The sequence below is a fragment of the Pituophis catenifer genome, unplaced genomic scaffold, assembly GCF_029215685.1.
Source record: "Pituophis catenifer annectens isolate HBS135680 unplaced genomic scaffold, rPitCat1.0.hap2 SCAF_2, whole genome shotgun sequence".
Lineage (NCBI taxonomy): Eukaryota > Metazoa > Chordata > Lepidosauria > Squamata > Colubridae > Pituophis > Pituophis catenifer.
The window spans coordinates 146,081,613-146,103,624 of NW_027256882.1; the positions used below are offsets into that span (position 1 = coordinate 146,081,613).

General features: G+C 39.8%; 1 protein-coding gene across 1 annotated transcript in view; it reads right to left on the reverse strand.

The window, feature by feature from the left end:
• CEP112 (centrosomal protein 112) overlaps positions 1 to 22,012 on the reverse strand; it is a 276,604-nt gene that overhangs the window by 117,510 nt on the left and 137,082 nt on the right. The window lies entirely within an intron of this gene.

Sequence of the window (22,012 nt, forward strand, 5' to 3'; positions counted from 1 at the left end):
AAAATATCAAATATTGCCATATCAAAAGTAGGAAAATGCTTTCTCAAACTATTTACACATTATAGTGAGCCTTATAAGTAAGTCTCCACTGATAATTCATGGTGTAGTAGATATCCCCGAAGAAGCAGGGATGGCACTATGGAGTTCAGCAATCAGACAGTGAATTCTGGCCAGTGCAGTTTCTCTGGAAAAAGCACAGATTGTGAGATTGCCCACTTGTTACCAGGACAGCAGAAACTGAGTTTTTTGTGTTGGCTCATGAGTTGAGCAGTTGAAGTTGAGGAGTTTCAATCAAGTTCACTGTCATAATGCAACCTATATGGACAAAAGCTTGAAACAAGCCTCATTTCTTAAACATTTTCAGTTATCACAAATTTACAGATAGAGATTTTCTCAATGTAACGTGAACCAGACTGTAATGCTGCCTGTAACTATGGAGATACTGACTGGGGTGTTAACTAACAATGGAATGCCATTTGAGATAAAAATATTAAGGGCACAGAAAGACAAAGTAGAAAAGTAATGACCCTTATTTTGTTAAGGACCTAGGTGTACTCATCTCTAACGATTTATGTGGTAAAGTTCATTGTAACATCACTGCTAAAAAAAAGCACTGAAAGTCATGAATTTAATTCTATGAAGGTTTTTTTCCCCTGGAAATATTATATTGCTCACTGAGCTTACAAACATACATTATGCCAATCCTAGAATACTGTTCAACTGTCTGGAATCCTTTCCATACACCGGACATGAATACAATCAAGCGAGTTCAGAAGTAATTTACACGAAAAGTCTTGCATTCTTCTGTGCATAATAGAATATGCACAGAAGGCTTGAAATTATGCTACTAGGCTTGAAATTCTTGGTTTGGATAGTTTAGAACTGTGACACTTGAGGTCAGACTTAGGTATTGCATACAAAATTGTACATAATAATGCTATACCTGTAAATGACTTTTTTTAGCATTAATTGTAATGTAATGGATACGAACAACCACTTTAAACTTAATGTAAACTGCTCTAAACTTGATTATTTAAAAATTGATCTTTATAACAGAATTGTCAAAGTCTGGAATAACTTGATTCAGTTGTCACAGCCATTAACTTTCACAGTTTTAATTCTAATTTAACTTCTGTGTACCTCGGTCCATATTTAAAGGTCCCTAAGGGGATGTATGTAAGTGCACTGGTGTGCCTACTGTCCCTGTCACATTTTGATTTTCTTATTTTCTTTGTTTGAATTTGTAATTTTTGTTCGACAAATAAAATAAATTTAATAATAAATAAAATAAAGGGAGAAGTTTGCCTTTTCTCTTTCTCTTGTTTTTGTTGTTGCTGTTTTGTTTCAAGTTTTTTATTTTATTTTACATATACATAGCAATGAGTGAACAGTGTGGCACCTGGGTGTCATACATTCTAATACAAATAAGACTAGTAAAATTAATCATAGTTATTACATTCAAGCAACTTCTATATTTCTAATACACATTTATATTAAGTTGTAGCTTATCATTATTTAATTATTCCATGTTTTAATATATTGCTCTAATGCCACTCATTAGAGCATATATGATCAATAATATTTGATCATACATAATACCGCCATTCAATTTCTAAGCTTCCCTCTTGTTATTGCTTTTATTTTATTATGTAAAAATGTATACATTAATATTCCCCCTTTCTCTTCTTTCTATCTCTATTCTAACTTTTAATCATGTCACCCTTTTATTAAAAGACATTTTCTTTCTATCCAACATCTCTCACCCACTTTGGTGCTTTGAATCCTGTTCATTTTTAACTTACCTCATATATTTCACTCTTTACATCTATTTGTATTAAGATACAATCATTATTTCATTATTCAATGTTTCAATACACAATTCTAATACCAATCTCAATATTATTTAGACATACAAAATTATTCTAATCATATTCTTTACAATAATCAAATCTATATAATTCTGATAGTAATACACGTTTATATTAAAGTATGTTCTTTCATTAATTGCTCAATGTTTCAATATATTATTCCAATGCCAATCACAATAGTATTAAAAAGTACTTAATAATACCATCATTCAATCGCTAATTTTACCATTTTATTGTTACTTTTATTCCATTATATAAAGGTATGTAAATACAAATGTTTCCCCCTTCTCTTATTTCTACCTAACTTCTAATTATGCCACCATTCTAAGAAAGAAGGGAAAGAAAAAAACCCAAATCAAGACATTAAAAAAAAGGAGATAGAAACCGTTTCCTTTCTATCCATCGTCTCTTGCCCGCTTCAGTACTTTAGTTGCTATGCTTTTTTTTTTGACTTGCCTCCCATATTCCTCTTGGATCTTTATCTCTGCCTACATCTACTTCTTGGCTATTCAATCTGAATATTTCTCCCATCTCTACCCTTTTCCACTGCCCAGCTTCCAAAGTATCTGCCCAAAACCCGTCTCCCATTCAAAAGTATCTCCCTGTATCCCCAATTCTCTTTTCAACTCTCTTAAAATATTTTCCCACTGGTTTAATTCATCAATCACTGTTATTTTTATTATTATCTCCTCCTTGTCTTCTTTTGTTCGCTGGTTCTTCAGTTCTATCTTTTCCTCCATTCCTTCTATTAGCTGGATCTTTATTCATCATCTCTCATATAGTATTTTCCATTTTTTCCATAGTGTCCTTAAATCCTTTCTCCATGATGTCCTTTGTGCTTTGGAAAATCAACACCATCTCCTTCAAAATTCCATTCATTTCTTCCTTATGAAGCATCTTTTTTTTTTAATTCTACTTTTGTCAAATAGTCCAAGAACCATTTATTCAGACCTAAAATTGCCCTTCAAGAAGTACAGTTCTTTGTAAGAAATCAATCAGTTCCATTTAAATAGTTCCAGAAGTTATCAAAAGCCTCTTTACGTCCCCTTTACAGGTTCAATCTTCAAGCACAACATTCAGGGGTCACTTTAATTAAATAATGTCCATGTTCTCATATTTGAGACTCCAGAAGTTGTGCGGTAGTTAGATATATCCCAGTAAATATTTTCACAATCCTTCATGTAAGTATTCCCAGACTTGTATATTTTCCTTTCGTCAGCAGGTGGCACTCTCAACTTGAATTTCAGTGTTGCTACTAGTCAGTCTAATTTTAGTTATTTTGATCATAATTTTAACTGTAATTCAATTATAGAAGCAGGATATTTTTTAAGTTAATAATTCCAGCATTTTAAAATGCCTTCCCAATAACATGTCTTCCCAGTTTAAGAATCCAATCTTCTCTATTTTTAGAAATTTATTATTTTTCTCTCTTTAGGTCTTTTCCTTCCAATCTGGTATTTTTCTCAGAATGCTTAATCGCCGCTTTAACAAACAATTCTGAGCAAATAGTTCTATATTGTTCCTTGGGGTTAGGTTTTAAGTAAAAAGGAATCCTCTCCCCCAGTTCCAGTCACTGTTCACCTACTTCGCTCCAGCACCAGTTGTCAGCATTCCAGAAAAACCCCAACTCCAAGTAAAGACGCGGAAGCAAACATTTTTCCAAAGTTCTCTTTACTAGAATAGGCAAACTGGCACATCTGGGAAAACCCGAATCTGAAAAGCCCGGGTTTTATTTATTTATTTATTTATTTATTTATTTTATTAGATTTTTATACCGCCCCCTCTCCCGAAGGACTCGGGGCGGTGAACAGCCAAAGTTAAAAACATACAATATAAACAATTAAAATACGTTTAAAACAGAATTAAATCTAAAATGGCTCCCCAATTTAAAACGCCTTACCCATACCCCTATAAATAAGATGAATTTAAAATTTAAAAATTTAAAATTTCCACATTTAAAAAGGGGGAAGATTTAGGCCAGGCCAGCTTGATAAAATAGAAAAGTCTTAAGCGCGCGGCGGAAGGTGCGCAGATCCGGGATCCTACGTATCTCCGGGGGGAGCTCGTTCCAAATCGTAGGTGCCCCCACAGAGAAGGCTCTCCCCCTAGGGGCCGACAGCCGACATTGTTTGGCCGACGGCACCCGGAGGAGCCCCTCTCTATGGGAGCGTACTGGCCGGTGGGAGGCTATTGGTGGTAGCAGGCGGTCCCGTAAATAAGCAGGTCCTAAGCCATGGAGCGCTTTAAAGGTGATAACCAGAACCTTGAAGCGCACTCGGAAGACCACCGGGAGCCAGTGCAGCTCGTGCAGGAGAGGTGTCACATGGGAACTCCATGTCGCTCCCATCACCACCCGCGCCGCCGCACTCTGCGCCAGTTGGAGCCTCCGAGTGCACCTCAAGGGGAGCCCCATGTAGAGAGCGTTGCAGTAGTCCAGACGAGAAGTAACGAGGGCATGAGTGACTGTGTGTAGGGAGTCCCGATCTAGATAGGGACGCAACTGGCGGATCAGGCGAACCTGATGAAAAATCCTCCCGGACACGGCCGTCACATGCTCTTCTAACGACAGCCGTGAATCCAGGAGGACACCCAAGTTGCGAGCCCTATCCGTGGGGGCCAATGATTCGCCCCCAATAGTCAGCGATGGCACTAGCTGACTATATCGGGACGTCGGAAACCACAGCCACTCGGTCTTGGATGGGTTGAGCCTGAGCCTGTTCCTCCCCATCCAGATCCGTACGGCCTCCAGGCACTGGGACATCACTTCAAGGGCATCGTTGGGGTGGTCCGGGGTGGAGATGTACAGCTGGGTGTCATCCGCATACTGATGGTACTTCACCCCAAAACCACGGATGATCTCGCCCAGCGGCTTTACATAAATGTTGAACAAAAGGGGCGAGAGGACCGATCCCTGCGGCACCCCACATATGAGGGGCCTCGGGGTCGACCTCTGCCCCCCTGTCAACACAGACTGCGACCGGTCGGAGAGAAAGGAGGAGAACCACCTTAGTACGGTACCTCCCACCCCCAACTCTTCCAACCGGTGCAGCATGATACCATGGTCGATGGTATCAAAAGCCGCTGAGAGATCTAACAGGACCAGGACAGAGGAGCAGCCCCTGTCCCGAGCCCTCCAGAGATCATCAACCAACGCGACCAATGCCGTTTCCGTGCTGTATCCAGGCCTGAAACCCGACTGGAACGGATCCAGATACGACGCTTCATCCAGGTACTGGGGAAGCTGTCCCGCAACCACACTCTCAACAACCTTCGCCACAAAACGAAGGTTGGAGACTGGACGATAATTAGCCAATATTGCCGGGTCCAGGGAAGGCTTCTTGAGGAGGGGCCTCACCACCGCCTCCTTAAGGGCGGCGGGGAAGACACCCTCACCCAATGAAGCATTTATAATCCCCTGGAGCCAGCCTCGCGTCACCTCCCGGGAAGCCAGCACTAACCAGGAGGGACACGGGTCCAACAAACATGTGGTCGCGTTCAATCTACCCAGAATCCTGTCCACGTCATCTGGGGTCACAGGATCAAACTCATCCCAGATAACAGTCTCAAGACCTGCCTCCGTCACTCTCGCTGGATCTACCCAGTCAGAGTCCAGACCTTCCCGAATCTGAGTGATTTTGTCATACAGATACTGAACAAAGTCCTCGGCTCTTCCCTCCAAGGGGTCCTCCCGCGCTTCCTGGTGGAGCAGGGAGCGGGTCACCCTAAACAGGGCGGCCGGGCGATTATCTGATGACGCAATAAGAGCAGCAAAATGCGTACATTTTGCTGCTTTTATCGCCACTAGGTAAGTCCTAATATGGGATCTAACCAGTGTCCGGTCCGATTTAGAAAGACTAGCTCTCCAACTACTCTCTAGGCGTCTTTTCCGGCGCTTCATCTCCCTCAGCTCCTCGGTAAACCAAGGAGCCAGGCGAGATCCGCGCCGGGTCAGAGGCCGCAAAGGCACGACTCGATCCAGGGCCCCAGCGGCCGCCCTATCCCAGGCGGCCACTAGGTCTCCAGTCGAGGCGTGAGCCAGAACCTCAGGAATTGGCCCAAGCTCCGTCTGGAACCTATCGGGTTCCATCAGGCGCCTGGGGCGGTACCATCTTATCGGTTCCGCCTCCCTGCAGCGGGGTGCCGCGGTACGAAGGTCAAGGCGAAGGAGAGAGTGATCCGACCATGACAAGGGCTCGATGACTACATCCCCTTCAGTAAGTCAAAGCTCCCAAAACCATCCCCTTTCCCCCCAGTCAATCACATGCTCCAATCAACGTCTGTCCCATCTCGATCCAGATCCCTGACCACTCTTTCTCCAGATGCTGGATCACCCTAACCTTGACCGACAGGAAGAATGCTATTATGTCTACTCACAACCCCTCTCCTTAATCCCCCCTCCTACTTTCCCACACATGAGAAGGTGGCAGCATTGATGCTTCCGGCGTTATATGGCTTCCAAAGCTGACACCTGTCTTAGTTGTTCCTCAGTTATCCCAGCTTCATGGCAGCCATCTTTCGGCTGCCTCTTCTTGCCGTGGCTGAGAGGGAAAAAGAATCCCGGGTCAGACAGGACAGTTGTGACTCTCCGTGACCTCACAGGGCACCCCTCTTTGCTTCACCGCCCCTACAAGGTGGCTTTGGCTCCTTTCGGAACCCACCAATGGGGAGAACTCGGCACAGGAGCATGGAGACCAGCTCCTCATGTCCGATCTTGCCGCGACGTCAACCAGAAGCCCTCTTTCTCTTGTTTGACACACTTTAATTTTTGGATTATAATATAATGACAACACCAGAAAAGCAGCAAAATAGTAGAAGGGAGGAGAGGATTGCTAGAGTAATCTGCAGAGAGAGGAATTATACCAGAACATGTTGAGAGCCTTGGTAGTAAGTTAGCTGTATTACTGATATTAAATTGACAACTGTTTTAAAAAAGATAATGGGTAAAAGACTTGTAAAGATGAAAGATGATAAGAAGATGGAAAGCTCCGTAAAACAATCCTGGATGTAAAACTAATGAAAAGTGGAAACTTTCAAAAGTACGACAAATGTATAGACAGAGAGTTGGAAAAAGAACTATCTGGCTCTATTTGAATTGAGAGCGAAATAATTTTGTTTTTAAGATTTAGAGCAATTTCAGAGGATTGTAATGAAGATATTAGAGAAAACTTTAGCACTTTGGGAGGAGGGGATCATATGAGGTAGAAATAGAAAAACTATATAGAATAAATGCAAGATTTGTGACAATAAGAAATGTTCCAAGAAATGTTCCGAACACTTTGTCAGAAAGAAAAGAGATCAACTTTTGCACTAGCGTTTTAATATAAAACTGAAGATTGGGATTTATATATGTGTAAAATAGGGAAGACATAAAATACTGTATCTAACACAAGCATATAAGCACACATATATTATTAAGCAAATTAATCAATAATCTATTTTTATCTGTAAGCAAATAATGCAAGTAGTAAGGGATCTACACCTCACCATACAGTTGGGAATTAGTATCAGCCATATCTACTGCATATTTCAAAATAAATATTTCCCTCTACACAGCATTTCACTCCAGAATTACTTTTACTGAATCCTAGACTAGTTTGTTTTCATTTTTTAAAAAAATGAAACATCGCAGGCAGAGGATTATATAGTGTCTCAACAATTACATAGAGTTTCAAGAAAATGTTTTCAGAGTAAAATATGTATGATACAGAACAGAGATAAAAGAAAACTGGATTTAGCTTAATGTGGTTGTTGCTGTATCTTTTGAAATCAGGAAATGTGACTCAGTTCCATCATACCTTTGAACATGCTTTTCAGAGGTAGGAAGATATAAAATGTAATTATAAACATTTGCTTTTAAAATTTAGCTTACAAATATAATTAATAAAAAGATTGTGTTGAAACTTCCATTTATACATCTTTCAACTTCTGAAACATATTTTAGAAGTGTCTATTATAAAAGACTGCATGTTGCTGACCAATACTCTTATTAATTTAACATTTGGTGAGTTTAAAATTTCAAGATTGTAAGATACAAATTATCTTACAAATTCAGGTGTCTAAGAATTTGACAGAGCTGAAATCATAGTAAAAGGAGCTATGATAGCCTGGGCTAGGAATATTGGACATAATATTGAACTAGAGGATTGGGAAATAATTTGGAACAAAAATTATAAATTAACCAGATTGGCAAAATATAAAAAAAATCAATATAAAATGTTTTACCGTTGGTACTTGGCACCCTCTAGACTGGCAAAAATATATCCAAATTTAAATTCCCAATTGTTGGAAATGTGGACAAAATCAAGATACCTTCTTTCACACATGGTGGTTATTCTCCGAAACAAAAAAATATTGGATGAAAATACATAGTTTGATACAGGAAGTAACAGGCTTTCAGATAAAATATACACCAGAATTGTTTCTTCTAGGAATAATGTAAAAGAAATATGAAAAAACAACATATATTATTCTACATATGACAACGGCGGCAAGATTGGCATTTGCACAATGTTGGAGAAGTTCAAACATACCCTCAGAAGATTTAATAATTAGAAAGATATTAAATTGTGCCGAGATGGATAAAATGACATTGGAACTGAAAGGACTGATGGATTCGGACTTTTACGTAATATGGGAGAAATGGTATAATTGGATTGAAGATAGAAAAAAGGGGAAATAACAGATAATAGATTTTGTAAAATTATATAGAATATAGGAGAACATTAGTGTGATGATATGTAAATGGTCACAGTCATGCAAACGAGTTGAATAAGAATTATTTACTTGTTAAAACCCAATAAAAAATAAATAAACAAACAAATAAAGGTATCTACTTAGCTAATTATTGTAAACTTCTTCAAAGTACATCCTCAAGGTGCAAGATCACTGTTTTTATAAGATACACTGTGTTGTACTGTATGCTACACATGAATATGAATCTGTGGGAAATCTCTATATTTACATATATAAGAAATCTTCCATTTTATTACCCTTTTATTCGACTCCAACTATACACCAGAACTGGCAAAGTATAAGTTAGATAAAATACTTGGCTTTAGAAATTAAGAATGAATGCTTAAAACAGATTCACAATTAGTTCTAGAGCTCTACATTCTTTTCTTTTTTTTAATATTTCAAAGCTTAAATATGTTCAATCAATTTTGATTCTGCAATGATGTTATCTAGTTTGGATAATGAAATGTCTGCAAGAAAACAACCAAGCTTAGAGACAACCAAGGACCCCTCATTTCAACCCTTAGCTACAAATATTCTCTTCTATCAAATTAACAATTCTTTAAGCAATTTTTTTTTAATATCAATCTCTAATCTCAATCTTTGCAATTTTAGGAGAGAAACACATCAGTTAGGGAAAATTTTCCTGATTATAATGTTTAGTTAATGAAATAATTTCTGTAGTTAGTCATTTTGTTGCCAATATTAACTTTTAGAGTAAAAAATTTATATAAATATTTTGATAATAGTTTGGTTTTTTAAAGGGCAGATTTTTTTATTGTTCTGTTTTTATGACTCATTTTGTAAACAATTTTTTTGATTAAAGATTTCATGTCAGTATTTTAAAATGTTATGTTGAAGACATAAATGTTACAGAAACATTTTAGAGAGAAACACTATGTGTTGAAGACCTCAGGCAGTATAAGCCTGTGAAGGAAACTCAAAGGACAAGTGAGCTGTATAATAAGAACCAAAATAACAAAGATGCTATGCAAACCTTATGAAGCCAATACTGAGTTTCTGGACAAATGCTGATTTGCAGAACTAGGGTGATTACTGTAAAGAACAAGTAGTTCAGTTCCAAGAATATGGTACAAACTTTTATGCTGCCCATTACTCATCAACAAAGTGATTCTGGGCAGCAGTCTTTCTTGTTGTGGTACCTGCCCTTTGGAATATTATCCTTCCAGAGATTAGATTGGCCACCTTCATATTGACCCCTCCGTAAGACTCTGAAGACATGGCTGTTTGCTCGAAGCTGGGCAAAATGGGCATGGAGTGGAGTCCATTTCTTGGTTGTGCTGAATGTTCGATTGTGGATTTATTCTCCACCATCTCCCCTAGCTGCTGTGGGTTTTATATTTTTTGTATATGCTTTTCGTTGTTTTTAATATTGTTAGTCACTTAGAGTCGTGTACATGAGATGGACAGCCATACAAATCTACTGAATACATTTGTATTAAACGGTATAGTTAATACGTCTCTAGCCTAGTTTGTTTTAAAACACCGAAGCTCCAAATTCACCTATTATTCACTTCCAAATTCACATATTAACCATTATTAGCCGAGAGTATTAATGAGGTAAGAATAGAAGTAGTTGTTAGTGGAATATGCACTGCATTTACACTTTTTTTCCATGAGCAGATTTACTTAGAGTTGCTGACAGAGAAAAACAGACTTGAAAATGTGCAGTGATTCTGAACAAGATCATGGGATACAGGAAGTGGTTTTTAATCTCAACCAATAGTGATTCTTGTCAGAGCTGCTGATTCCACATTGTTTATACTATCAGGGAGAAAAAATTAACAAATTTCTGTTGAAATAATAAATGAAAACTAATGTGTTACGTATGCAAGCACAGAGCCCTTTATATGTTGCTTATCTTGATGGACATAAAAGATCAAAAGAAGTACGTGCATATAGTAAAAATACATGTATGTATATCATTACACTTATAGATTTTATTTGATGAACTGCAATAAATACATTGTTTAGAGTGTTTGTATGTCAGTTTGTTTGTTTGCTTGCTTGACTTCTATGCCACCTATCTCATCAAGATGACTTCAGGCAACTCTTAATGATTTAGGTTCGAATTACCCGAAAAGGCCCTTGTTAAATCAGAATAAAAGTATTCTGGAAGTCTGAGAAGAGTCAGCTAATTACTAGGACATAGATTCCCACTGGTATGGTATCCCAGTGATGTAATCCTCTTCCAAAATTAATTTATCTGTTGCCTTTAATACCATTTATATGCTAAATGAAGACCTTTTAATTCTCAAGGCCCTTTAGAGTTTAAGTAATTATAACATTATTATGAAATGTATGCTAAGTGTTTTGTGATTGTCTTTGAAGCTGTTCATTTTTTAAAAAATCTTTTATTGAATCCTTTCACAGGGAGATTGCAAAATTAACCAACACAGTTTTACCTCTGAGCTTGTTACCGAGTCACTCCTCAGATGTTCTAAAATATTGTCCACAAAACCTCTAATGTATAGGACACACTTGGGACTAGATAGGGAATTTTAAACTCAGATGCGAAATCAGTTTGATCTCATACTGGCTAAAGAAAGGAGTAATGAAAAACAGTAATCTTGGAGGATGGATGGATGGATGGATGGATGCAAATTCAGAGAGATTTCACACATACACAGAGAGAAAGAGAGTCACTGCCAGGCAACGTGGGTGGCATATAAATTAATTAAACAATTACATAATTACATACATACATACATACATACATACCAGGGGTGAAATTCAGCAGGTTTTGACAGGTTCTGGAGAACCGGTAGTGGAAATTTTGAGTAGTTCGGAGAACTGGCAAATACCACCTCTGGCTGGCCCCAGAGTGGGGTGGGAATGGAGATTTTACAGTATCCTTCCCCTGTCATGCCCACCAAGCCACGCCCACAGAACTGGTTGAGAAAAATTTTGAATTTCACCCCTCATACATACATACTTATATAGCTTTGGATGCATTTGTATGAAGTCTAAATATATCTACTCATTGATGGTGCAAAGACTGAACCCACTGCCACATAACAAGCTGAAGTATGTAATAACAGAGTAAGGGAAAATGTTTATTTATTTTTATTTATTAAATTTATTGCCACCCATCTCAGGGCTCAAAGCAACCCTATAATATATTGTAAAGTAGCAAACTACATTTTTAAAAAGAAGGCTTCAGATAATGTATGAAATTAAAGCTCATACAAAGGCAGCTACTATGAAAAAAGAGTCATTTTCTGAACTAAATTTGATAAAAATATAAAATTCATCAGATTTGCCAGAAATACAAGTGACATTTATTATTATGCATTGTTTTGCTATGTGTATGTTAAAAAAATAATATTTATCAAAATGAAAACACTAAAATGTAATCTAGAGCAGTTTAGAAAAGAATGCTATAGCCACAAGAATCAGGTAGTGCAGGTATTAATTGATTATTCCTGCCTCCCCACTTCCTCATTTCTTCTGAATTTCAGGTTGTGAAATTGTTTGTACATTTACTGAACCAGCTTGGCTTAGACTAACTCATCCCGCAATGACATGTATACTGAATACAAATCAGACAGCACAGCTTTAAATGTGTGTTGTAGTTCTCATTTCCAATTCAAGAACTGTACTATAATCATAAGCTTCTAGTGGATAAAAGAAAATCAGCACTCTGTATATTAGTTAATGCCACATTTGCAAGTCCTAAGGAGATCTGTGCTTTTTTTAAAAAAAAAACCTGTATCATTTCTTCTGAAAAATACAGAGAGAGAGAGAGAGAGAGAGAGAGAGAGAGAGAGAGAGAGAGAGAGGGAGGGAGGGAGAGAGACACATACAGAGAGAGAGATACATGAATAGCTTTGTACTGCTCAACTGATAGAAGCAATGCCTGTGCTGGGATTAAACCTTTTCATCATAAAGCCTCATCTGATTTGGAGTCCAAGTCCATCAAACCTTTTCCCTTTAAAGTCCCGCCTTTGATTCAACATCAATTTATTCAAACCACAGCTGGGTGGCTGAAAACGAAAGGACAGCATCATTTAAACCCAACCATATTCTCAACTTAAAAGAAGGGGTATAATTAAAAAAATTGGCATAAAAGAATGGAAATGGGATAATATTTTTAATGGTAGTTGAAAGGCTGACAGATGTCAAAGTCTTTGAAGATGTCAGTACAGTGAGCAAGAAGTTGCCATTAAATAGTTTGCTGGAGAGGTGAAGTTTTTTAATGACTGAAAAAGCCCTTCCAGACACATCCTTCTGTTTTTAATTTGTCAGACTTTCTCTGTGTTCTCTGAACAATGACATATGACTACATAGCAAACATATTTTTATAGCATGTTAATGTACAAGTTATTTTATACTCTTACACAGCTAGATAAGTATAAGGAAACTTATATATACATATATATATATATATATATATATATATATATATATATATATATATATATATATATATATATATATATATATATATATATTTGACCTTTACAGGGAGGAGTCATAAAATATGGGTGTGGCTGGCTGAAGAGGTCCAAAAAGACCGAAATAGTGCTATCCCAGTCTCCCATAAGTCTCAGAATAAACAACACAAAATGTCTGACAGGCCTGAAAGTGATGATTGGAGATTTCATCCCACCATGGCCATTTAACAACTTTATCTACATAGGAAAAAACCCTGATTACAAAAATATCATACATTTAAGCCTATGAATTAAAAAGAATATATATATATGTGTGTGTGTGTGTGTGTGTGTGTGTGTGTATGTACACACACACACACACACACACAAACACATGTACACATGTGTATACACACACACACATAATTTTTGTTTCTTTAAATGTTACGATTAGCTAAACGCAATTTGCCTATGTTTATTAAAGGTCAGAAATATTTACAGCTTTTTGAATGCTCATTAAAGAAGCTGATTGATAGTTGATGACGAATATGTTTAAACAATTCTTTATTAAGCAGAGTGGGATAGGGGGAGGCTGGGATAGGGGGAGGCAGGTGAAGAGAGCCACATCTGGAAAAGCAATAAAACCATCAAGACTATATGTCTATGGAGATTCTCAGTCATCCAGGTCATGGTTGTCCCAAAAGTGCTTTTTCAGAGGCAACTGGACTTTCTGGTTTTTCTTTGAAGACGTTTTGCTTCTCATTCAAGAAGCTTCATGAAATGTCTTCAAAGAAAAACCAGAAAGTCCAGTTGCCTCTTGAAAAATCACCTTTGGGACATCAAAACTATAGTTCCTAAGATATATAAGAAATAAATGTTAACTCCAAAACACTCATATTTCCACAATTTGTTTACTGGCAAGCCTTTATTACCAGATCACTTCTCCTCTCCACACTCAAATGCTAATTAATAAAAATTAGCCAAATAACCTTTAAGAGGAAGGCTTATTTATACAGAATCCTCACTTTCTGAACCAACTCAAAAGGACAAAGTGATCAATATAAACAATCATACCTCCCATAGTCCTACTTGACAAAGAAAGGCAGAAAGGAGACACAGAGCATTTCCTTCTTCCTTTTTCAAATATTTCAGCCTTTATTTCTTCAATTCAAACTCAACCCAAATATGTCACAAAGAACCACAAAACCTCTCTATTTTAACATTTGTATGCCATCTTTAACCAAAGTTCTCATTCAAGGAGCAAGTGACCAGGCTCAAATTATCTTCCTTTGGAGCCATTATGCAAAGACCTAGTTTCCTGGAGAAGATTTTAATGCTGGGAAGGGTTGAAGGAATACAAGAGGGCGAATCAGAATCAAGATGGATTAAATGTGTGCACCACTAGAAAATCTGAAGGACCAGGTTGAGGACAAATCATCATGGAGAAAATCTCTTTATGTAGTCACTAAAGGTTGATACCAACTCAATGGCATATGACCAATCAATTAATCAATGAATAATTCAATAACAAAAAATACACGAACACATACATGCACACACAACAATAAAAGCAGCAGGTATGATGGTAAACCTGTATTTAAAATTAACATATTAGTATATTAATAACCAACAATAAAATGGTTTTCATTACCTTTGGTTAGTCATGGACAGCTTGAATATATTGCAGTGTTACTCAAATTAAGACACAGCACATTAAGTCTTTCAAAGTTTTATTAATTATATTTTCCAGTCAAGATTGAGTAGTCCTTTTTTCATAACCAGAATAATGTGCCACCACTCTTTTTGGTCTTGGACTTCTCAGCCTATTATTGATCATACAGATGTTCCTGCCTACCTCTTTCTTATCAAGGCAGATGCTTCTAACCATCTTGAGGGTGGTGCTTGTACAATCCAGTCCAGAGTTTCCTTCTTAGCGATTTCCTCCCCTGCACATTATCCTCTCAAGGCTGCTACAGGCCAAGCCATACTTTTTTAATGAGGAACTTTTGGTCTTCAAAGAAGCCTTTTCGGTATTGGCCCAGTCTACTTCAAGGTAACAAGTTCAAACAGATCAAAAGGTTTTGGTACAATGGTTTCTCATAAAATTACACCATGTCAGTTGAGCACATTTTCCCCTCATGTTAGCTTTTAAATCTCTCACATGTCAAGCTTGCAGGCTAAGCAGGCAGATACTGGTACTTAATTGCGCAAGCCAGGATTTTTCATATCTTACAAATGCCCGGTAACTTTTTTTTCACTCTGAAAATTCTGCCCCCCCCTTCTCTGATATATAATTCAGAGAATGCCTCTTGAACACTTCTAGACACCCTGTACTCTTAAATAAAGTCATGGACTCAGCTTGAGTAAATAAAAATTCCTTATTGCAGATATAAGCAAGCTTAGCTACAATGATGATTGACCTTTCTGAAGGTGAGAGAGAGAAAGATAGCCCAACATTTAAATCCTGGATTTCTTTTTCCTATCCTCTTGTTTTAATTCCTGCTTGCAATTGATTTGGAGATGTTTTCAGTAACCATAGCTTACCCAATAAGACCTACAATTAGCAAAACATTTTCAGAAAGTTTTGCAGGTAGCCCTCTCTTACTGCCTTGTTTAGTGATTAACTGAAGTTACAACAGTATAATCTGCTCCCCAGCTTTGCTTCCAATTCTTGCAGTTATGACCACTGCAGCATCCCATAATCACCATTTGTGTGCGCCCCAACAGGCTTGCGTCAAGCAGAATTAATGCAGAATGCAAAAGTAAAATCACAAGTCACACTCACTTGATGTTTCACTTAATGACCAAATGGGAGGTGATGTCATAAATCCATAATGGTCACATGGTTTTCTGTTTAATGATGCTTAGCCACAAAATTGCCAGTCCCAATTATAGTCCCAGGTGAAGAGTAATTTTATTTCATCTATTGGATGGGAAATTCCTTGGCTCATTATTCACTATCTGATAGGGAAAATGACTGAACAAATGCCATCTTCTCAGATTATGAATTACTAGCAACACCATTAGTCAAACTGAGGGCTGACTTTATTTATAACACAATTCCTTCCACAATTCAGTTTTCCTCATTCCAGGCCACATAGGTCTACCATCCATGACTACTACCAAATGCCTCGCAGCTGCCCCAGAAACCTTGAGACCAGAAGGTACTTCCTTAAAGATCAATTAGAGCATGCTAAGATCTCCTACAAAAGCTCTGATGATCATCATAATCAGAGATGTCCCCTTCATTACTACTGGAGATTACAGACTGTCTATATCAAATTCCCCCCCCCCCACACACACACACATGACAACACAAATGTTGAATGCCACATTTATTGGACCAATGTGATAGCAGAAATCAATCTTATTATAATCATTCATCTGCAGCTTCCAACCACATTGAAAATATACTCCCTTTTTTACGATTCCTTCCTAGTAATGAAGCACTTTCCATGCCCCCTCCATACTTCTAACCTCTCACCTTCCATCTTGGAGGCAGAGAACTGAAGAGAGAGCATATTTGGAACTCTCAAAGCAGGAAGGACAGACTTATTCAATTCACTAACTACTCAGACATAGAATATTCTTGGCAAGATATGATGATCATGAACCTTTGCAACACTCTCAGAAACAAAATCCACCTGGCTGGTCAAGCAAAAATTCTGTCTCTAAGAAGTTCAGGAGGAGGGATTAAATGGGAAGGATGAGACAATGGCATAATTAAAAAAATACAAATGCTGCCTCATCTGAAACACAGAGAGAATTCTCAAATGGGTGAAATTCCTTACAAAGTAGTAGAAAGGAAATAAATACCGTATTTTCCGGTGTATAGGATGACTGGGCATGTAAGACGACCCCCTACTTTTCCTGTTAAAATATAGGGTTTGGGCTATACTCGCCGTATAAGACTACCCCTCTTCCAACGCACACCAAATAAAAATTAAAAAATATCAGATTTGATTTCAATATGGTATTTCGTACTAGGTTTTCTCCCTGTCACCCTGTCCTGTCACCCATGCAGCCTTGATGAGATCGGCACAGCTTCCCCTCAATGTTGTCGGCACTCCCGTAGCGTCATCGGTCAGCGCCAGCAACTCAGATTTGGGAAGCTGTGCCGATCTCGTCAAGGCTGCATGCCGCTGAATGCTGGACCCATCTGGTTGCTGAGCAGAGCTTCCCCCAGGCATCCAGGTGGATGTTACCGACGCTCTGACTTCCCCAGCTGACCCCCAGTGATGGCGAGCCCCAGCTGTCTGGGGAAATGCCCACCTTTGAGTGATTTTTTAAAAAACTTGTTTCCCCGTAGCTTTAAATTAGGATACTAGATGGACCGGCTTTGGGTTAGAAATTATGTCCATTTTTTGGTAGTATGTTTACATATTGTTGGTCTTTTATCTTGTGAAGAGACCCAACATTCTGGTCTAGGGTACATATAATAGATTTTTGCAATTGAGTTCCCTATAAATGAGAGGATCAGTAGAAATAAGGTTAGTTTTATTTAATAGGTAACAAAGGCTAATAAAGAGCATTCTAAATATAGTTTATTATTATCTAAACTAGGTTGTTTTATTTCACTACAATGAAGAAGGTGAAACTAGTTTGCTGGATTGAACATGTACTGTTTAATGTTGTGCTGGCTGGGGATTGTATGAATTGAAATCAAAACACACCTGGAGGATTCAAGTTTGGAACATGCAATTGTAGAAAGTTACTCTCAGTGAAGGTCATCCCTAACTCTAGAAATGTGCATTTGAACGGCTTCTTTTGGAGCTACAATGCCTTTTTTCTCTTGCGGGATGGGCAAAGTTTTACGGAATGCCTTATTTGGCGATGTGCTATATGAGCAATTGGATAACGTTCTCCATACGGTCCTTTTTTTAAAGTACAACGAGGTAGGCTGGAAGAGCCGAGGAGGACTTGCATGCACGATCGCCTCCCCAAAGTGCCCCACAGCAAGAAGGTCGAAACTGAAGCGAGGCATTTATCTGCTTTCGGTGAAGGCGCTTAGAACCGCTTCTAACATGGAAGTTTGGAAGCTGGTTCCTTCAACGGATTTTGTTCCCCAATGTATTTCCCCAAGAAATTCTCAGCCTCCAGCCGAAGGGGGGGGGATTGACTTTGAAACTGGATCCCCTCCCGGGTCTTCGCTTCTGCATTGGCCGATGCCGTGGCGAACTTAAAAGAGGCTTAATGAACTATGGCCAAGTCACAGCCTTCCCTTTTGACAGGGGATTTTTTTTCCAGGGGGGCGGGGAGAGTGGGAAGAAGCAGCTCCCCGAATAAAACAGATCTGCAGCGTCGACAAGCCTGCAGAGAAGTTTGCATCAGAGTGGCAGAGCACCGGGTTAGTTGCCCTTTGCCGAAAGGGAATTGCGCCGGAATGTGACCAAAGAAGAGGCCCTGCAAGAGATGAAAAACCCAGGCAAGCCCCCGCAGGAGAATAACTTTTCTTCCCTCGCCGCTGGGCCAGTTGGCGGGCAGAGGCCGGTCCGGCTCCTTTGCACACCCGACACTGCAGGTTGCAGTAGAGGCTGCGAATAGGCATGCGAGGGGCTGGGCAGGAAGCTCGTCCTCCCTTCCCCCCTCCCTCCCGCGGCCCCGCTCCTTTCTTCCCGCGGCTCCGGGTCTGCTGCCTGCTGTCACGAAGAGCCAGACTAGCTGCAGCCGGGCAGCCAGGCAAGCCCCCGCGGGAGAATAACTTTTCTTCCCTCGCCGCTGGGCCAGTTGGCGGGCAGAGGCCGGTCCGGCTCCTTTGCACACCCGACACTGCAGGTTGCAGTAGAGGCTGCGAATAGGCATGCGAGGGGCTGGGCAGGAAGCTCGTCCTCCCTTCCCCCCTCCCTCCCGCGGCCCCGCTCCTTTCTTCCCGCGGCTCCGGGTCTGCTGCCTGCTGTCACGAAGAGCCAGACTAGCTGCAGCCGGGCAGCCAGGCAAGCCCCCGCGGGAGAATAACTTTTCTTCCCTCGCCGCTGGGCCAGTTGGCGGGCAGAGGCCGGTCCGGCTCCTTTGCACACCCGACACTGCAGGTTGCAGTAGAGGCTGCGAATAGGCATGCGAGGGGCTGGGCAGGAAGCTCGTCCTCCCTTCCCCCCTCCCTCCCGCGGCCCCGCTCCTTTCTTCCCGCGGCTCTGGGTCTGCTGCCTGCTGTCACGAAGAGCCAGACTAGCTGCAGTCGGGCAGCAGCTGGGGAGGGACAGGAGGGGGCGGAGGAGCCGGGAGCAGCAGACGCAGCCTCCACGCGCAGGAGACAGACTGAAGGGAGGAGGAGGCAGAGGCAGCTGCTCTGCGAAAGGCAGCCCTCTGCCCTGGGGCGGGTGAGATGGAGGGGCTTTCGGAGGGAAGGTGAGTGCGGACAGCCTGGCGGGCTTTTTCCTTCTCCAGCCTTTGCCTGGCGGCGGGATGCGGCTGTCGCTCCCCGCCAAGGCAGACAGGAGTTGCTATTCCAGGACGACGACCTAGACAGCTAGCAACTAAGTGTCGGGCAAACCGATGACGCTATGGGAGTGCCAACAACATTAAGGGGAAGCTGTGCCGATCTCGTCAAGGCTGCATGCAGCTGAATGCTGGACCCAGCTGGTTGCTGCGCAGAACTTCCCCCACCGTCCCAGGCATCCAGGTGGATATTACCGACGCTCTGACTTCCCCAGCTGACCCCCAGTGATGGCGAGCCCCAGCTGTCTGGGGAAGTTGGAGCGTCGGTAATATCCACCTGGATGCCTGGGGGAAGCTCCGCTCAGCAACCAGCTGGGTCAAGCATTCAGCGGCATGCAGCCTTGACGAGATCGGCACAGCTTCCCCTCAAAGTTTCGGCGCTCCCATAGCTTCATCAGTCAGCGACGGCAATTCAGATTCGGGTTAGAAATTTCTAGCAATGACTAGAGATGGAAGTAGCCACTCTTACCGCTTCCATCAGTCTGTCAAGGTAGATATCGTAGGCTTATACCCGGCGTATAAGACGACCCCCGACTTTTGAGAAGATTTTCCTGTGTTAAAAAATCGTCTTATACGCCGGAAAATACGGTATCTGTTCTGTCAGAAAAGGAGTGAAGAGATTTGATATGGCGTGGAGAATTTCCGACAAAGGTATGAAGATGGAAAGGGAACATGTAACTTCCAGACTCATGGAGAAGGAGGAGTTGCATGGGCACCGAATTAGGAGCCAGCAGATCTCAGATCCTAAATGGCATTTTGTGTACATAGAACAACATGGCATCATTATTGTCTGCCATAAATATCCTTATCTATCTCACTCTATGTCTGGGACTTTGGTACTAAATCAAAGATGTGCTATCTTGTATAGTTTCAGGATACTAATTGATTGGGAATGTTTAGTGGGCACCTGACTCTAAACTCTGGGCATCTTACAATAAAACACAGAGAACATGGTAACTGCAGTGAAATTATTTTATGCACAAAGATGGAAGGATTCCAAATTATCCATAACAGAATAATGGTTGATAAAGATGATAGAATTTACAGACTTGGCAAAATTGACTTGCTTGATTAGGGAAAAGCAGCAACTACATTTTTCAGTGTAGTTTATGGACTTTTTTCTGAGCCAGAAAAAGAAAATGAATTCATGATTTATGGGTTTGACGAGTAGACTGTGGACCCATGATATAGCCATAGGGAGAGAGAATTTATAAAAGCTGTAAAGTGGAAGTTACTTTTTTATATCATTTTTCTTTTCTCTCTTTTCTCTTCTATTTTATTTATCTTATTTATTACTTTTCTTGATTTTTTCTTTAAATTTGTATTATTTTTACTCTGTAAAAAAAATTCTTCAGTAAAAATTAATACTAAATATCACAATAAAACACAAATAACAATAAAAAGAAACACCCAGGAATCTATGTCTATAAAGACTCAATCATCCAGGCCAAAGATGTCTAAAGGTTGAATCCAGCAACTAGACCAATTGTCTTTAATCTCTGACGTTTCACTGCTCATCTGAGGAAAATTAGTTAATACCCATGCCTCTCAATAAATGCCAATCAAGTGCAAATGTTTCTTCTGACTGCAAAGAATCATTTGGGAACTGGGATTTAACTTTCCCGTTCTCTTTTGAAATGATAAAATCAAGTATTTTGTGAGGAATTTGTCAGTATACTTTCTGGAGTATGCAAACATGCCTGCAGCTAAGACTCATGGAAGGTAAAAGTCAAAAATTTGTTAGAAATTATGAAAAAAAACCTGACAATATCTCTTGAAGACATCAAATAAGTTAAGAGCAGTGATGTGTTGCTACCGGTTTGCTCCGGATCAGGCGAACCAGTAGCAGCGGTAGCGGGAGGCTCCGCCCACCCGTCCGGACATCTCTGCGCATGCGAAGAAGCTTCTGCGCATGCACAGACGCATCGCACACGCACGCACACAAGCAAACCGGTAGCGAACAAAATTGAAACCCACTACTGGTTAAGACCCCATTTTAGCTCCAAAAACACACTGAACTGTCATGTTATACAGTTCACATTTAACTATCTTTTTATCAAAACCATGCCACATGCTTTGCTGAAATCAAAATCTATTATGTCTACAAGATTCCCATAATTTTAAAAAACTTCCAAAACAGGGAAAAGGGAGGGAAAGACAAGATGAAGGTTGTAAGTAAAATAGATTACAAATATCTTGCCAATTAACACATGTAATGTATTAAAAACCTATTGTGTTTATCGAGAATGCCTGTCATTGTTTGAAACTTTTGGCTGAAAGTGAAATCAGCAATCTCTTATTCAACTGTGCTGGTATTTTTTTTTTTTTTTTTTGCTGTTCCAATATAGATAGATAGATAGATAGATAGATAGATAGATAGATAGATAGATAGATAGATAGATATAGATATAGATATAGATATAGATATAGATATAGATATATAAATATATAGATAAAAGAACAATATAAAAATAAATATTTGACCTTTACAGGGAGGAGTCATAAAATAAGGGTGTGGTTGGCTGAAGAAGTCTCATAAGACAGAAATAGTACTATCCCAGTCTCCCTTAAGTCTCACAA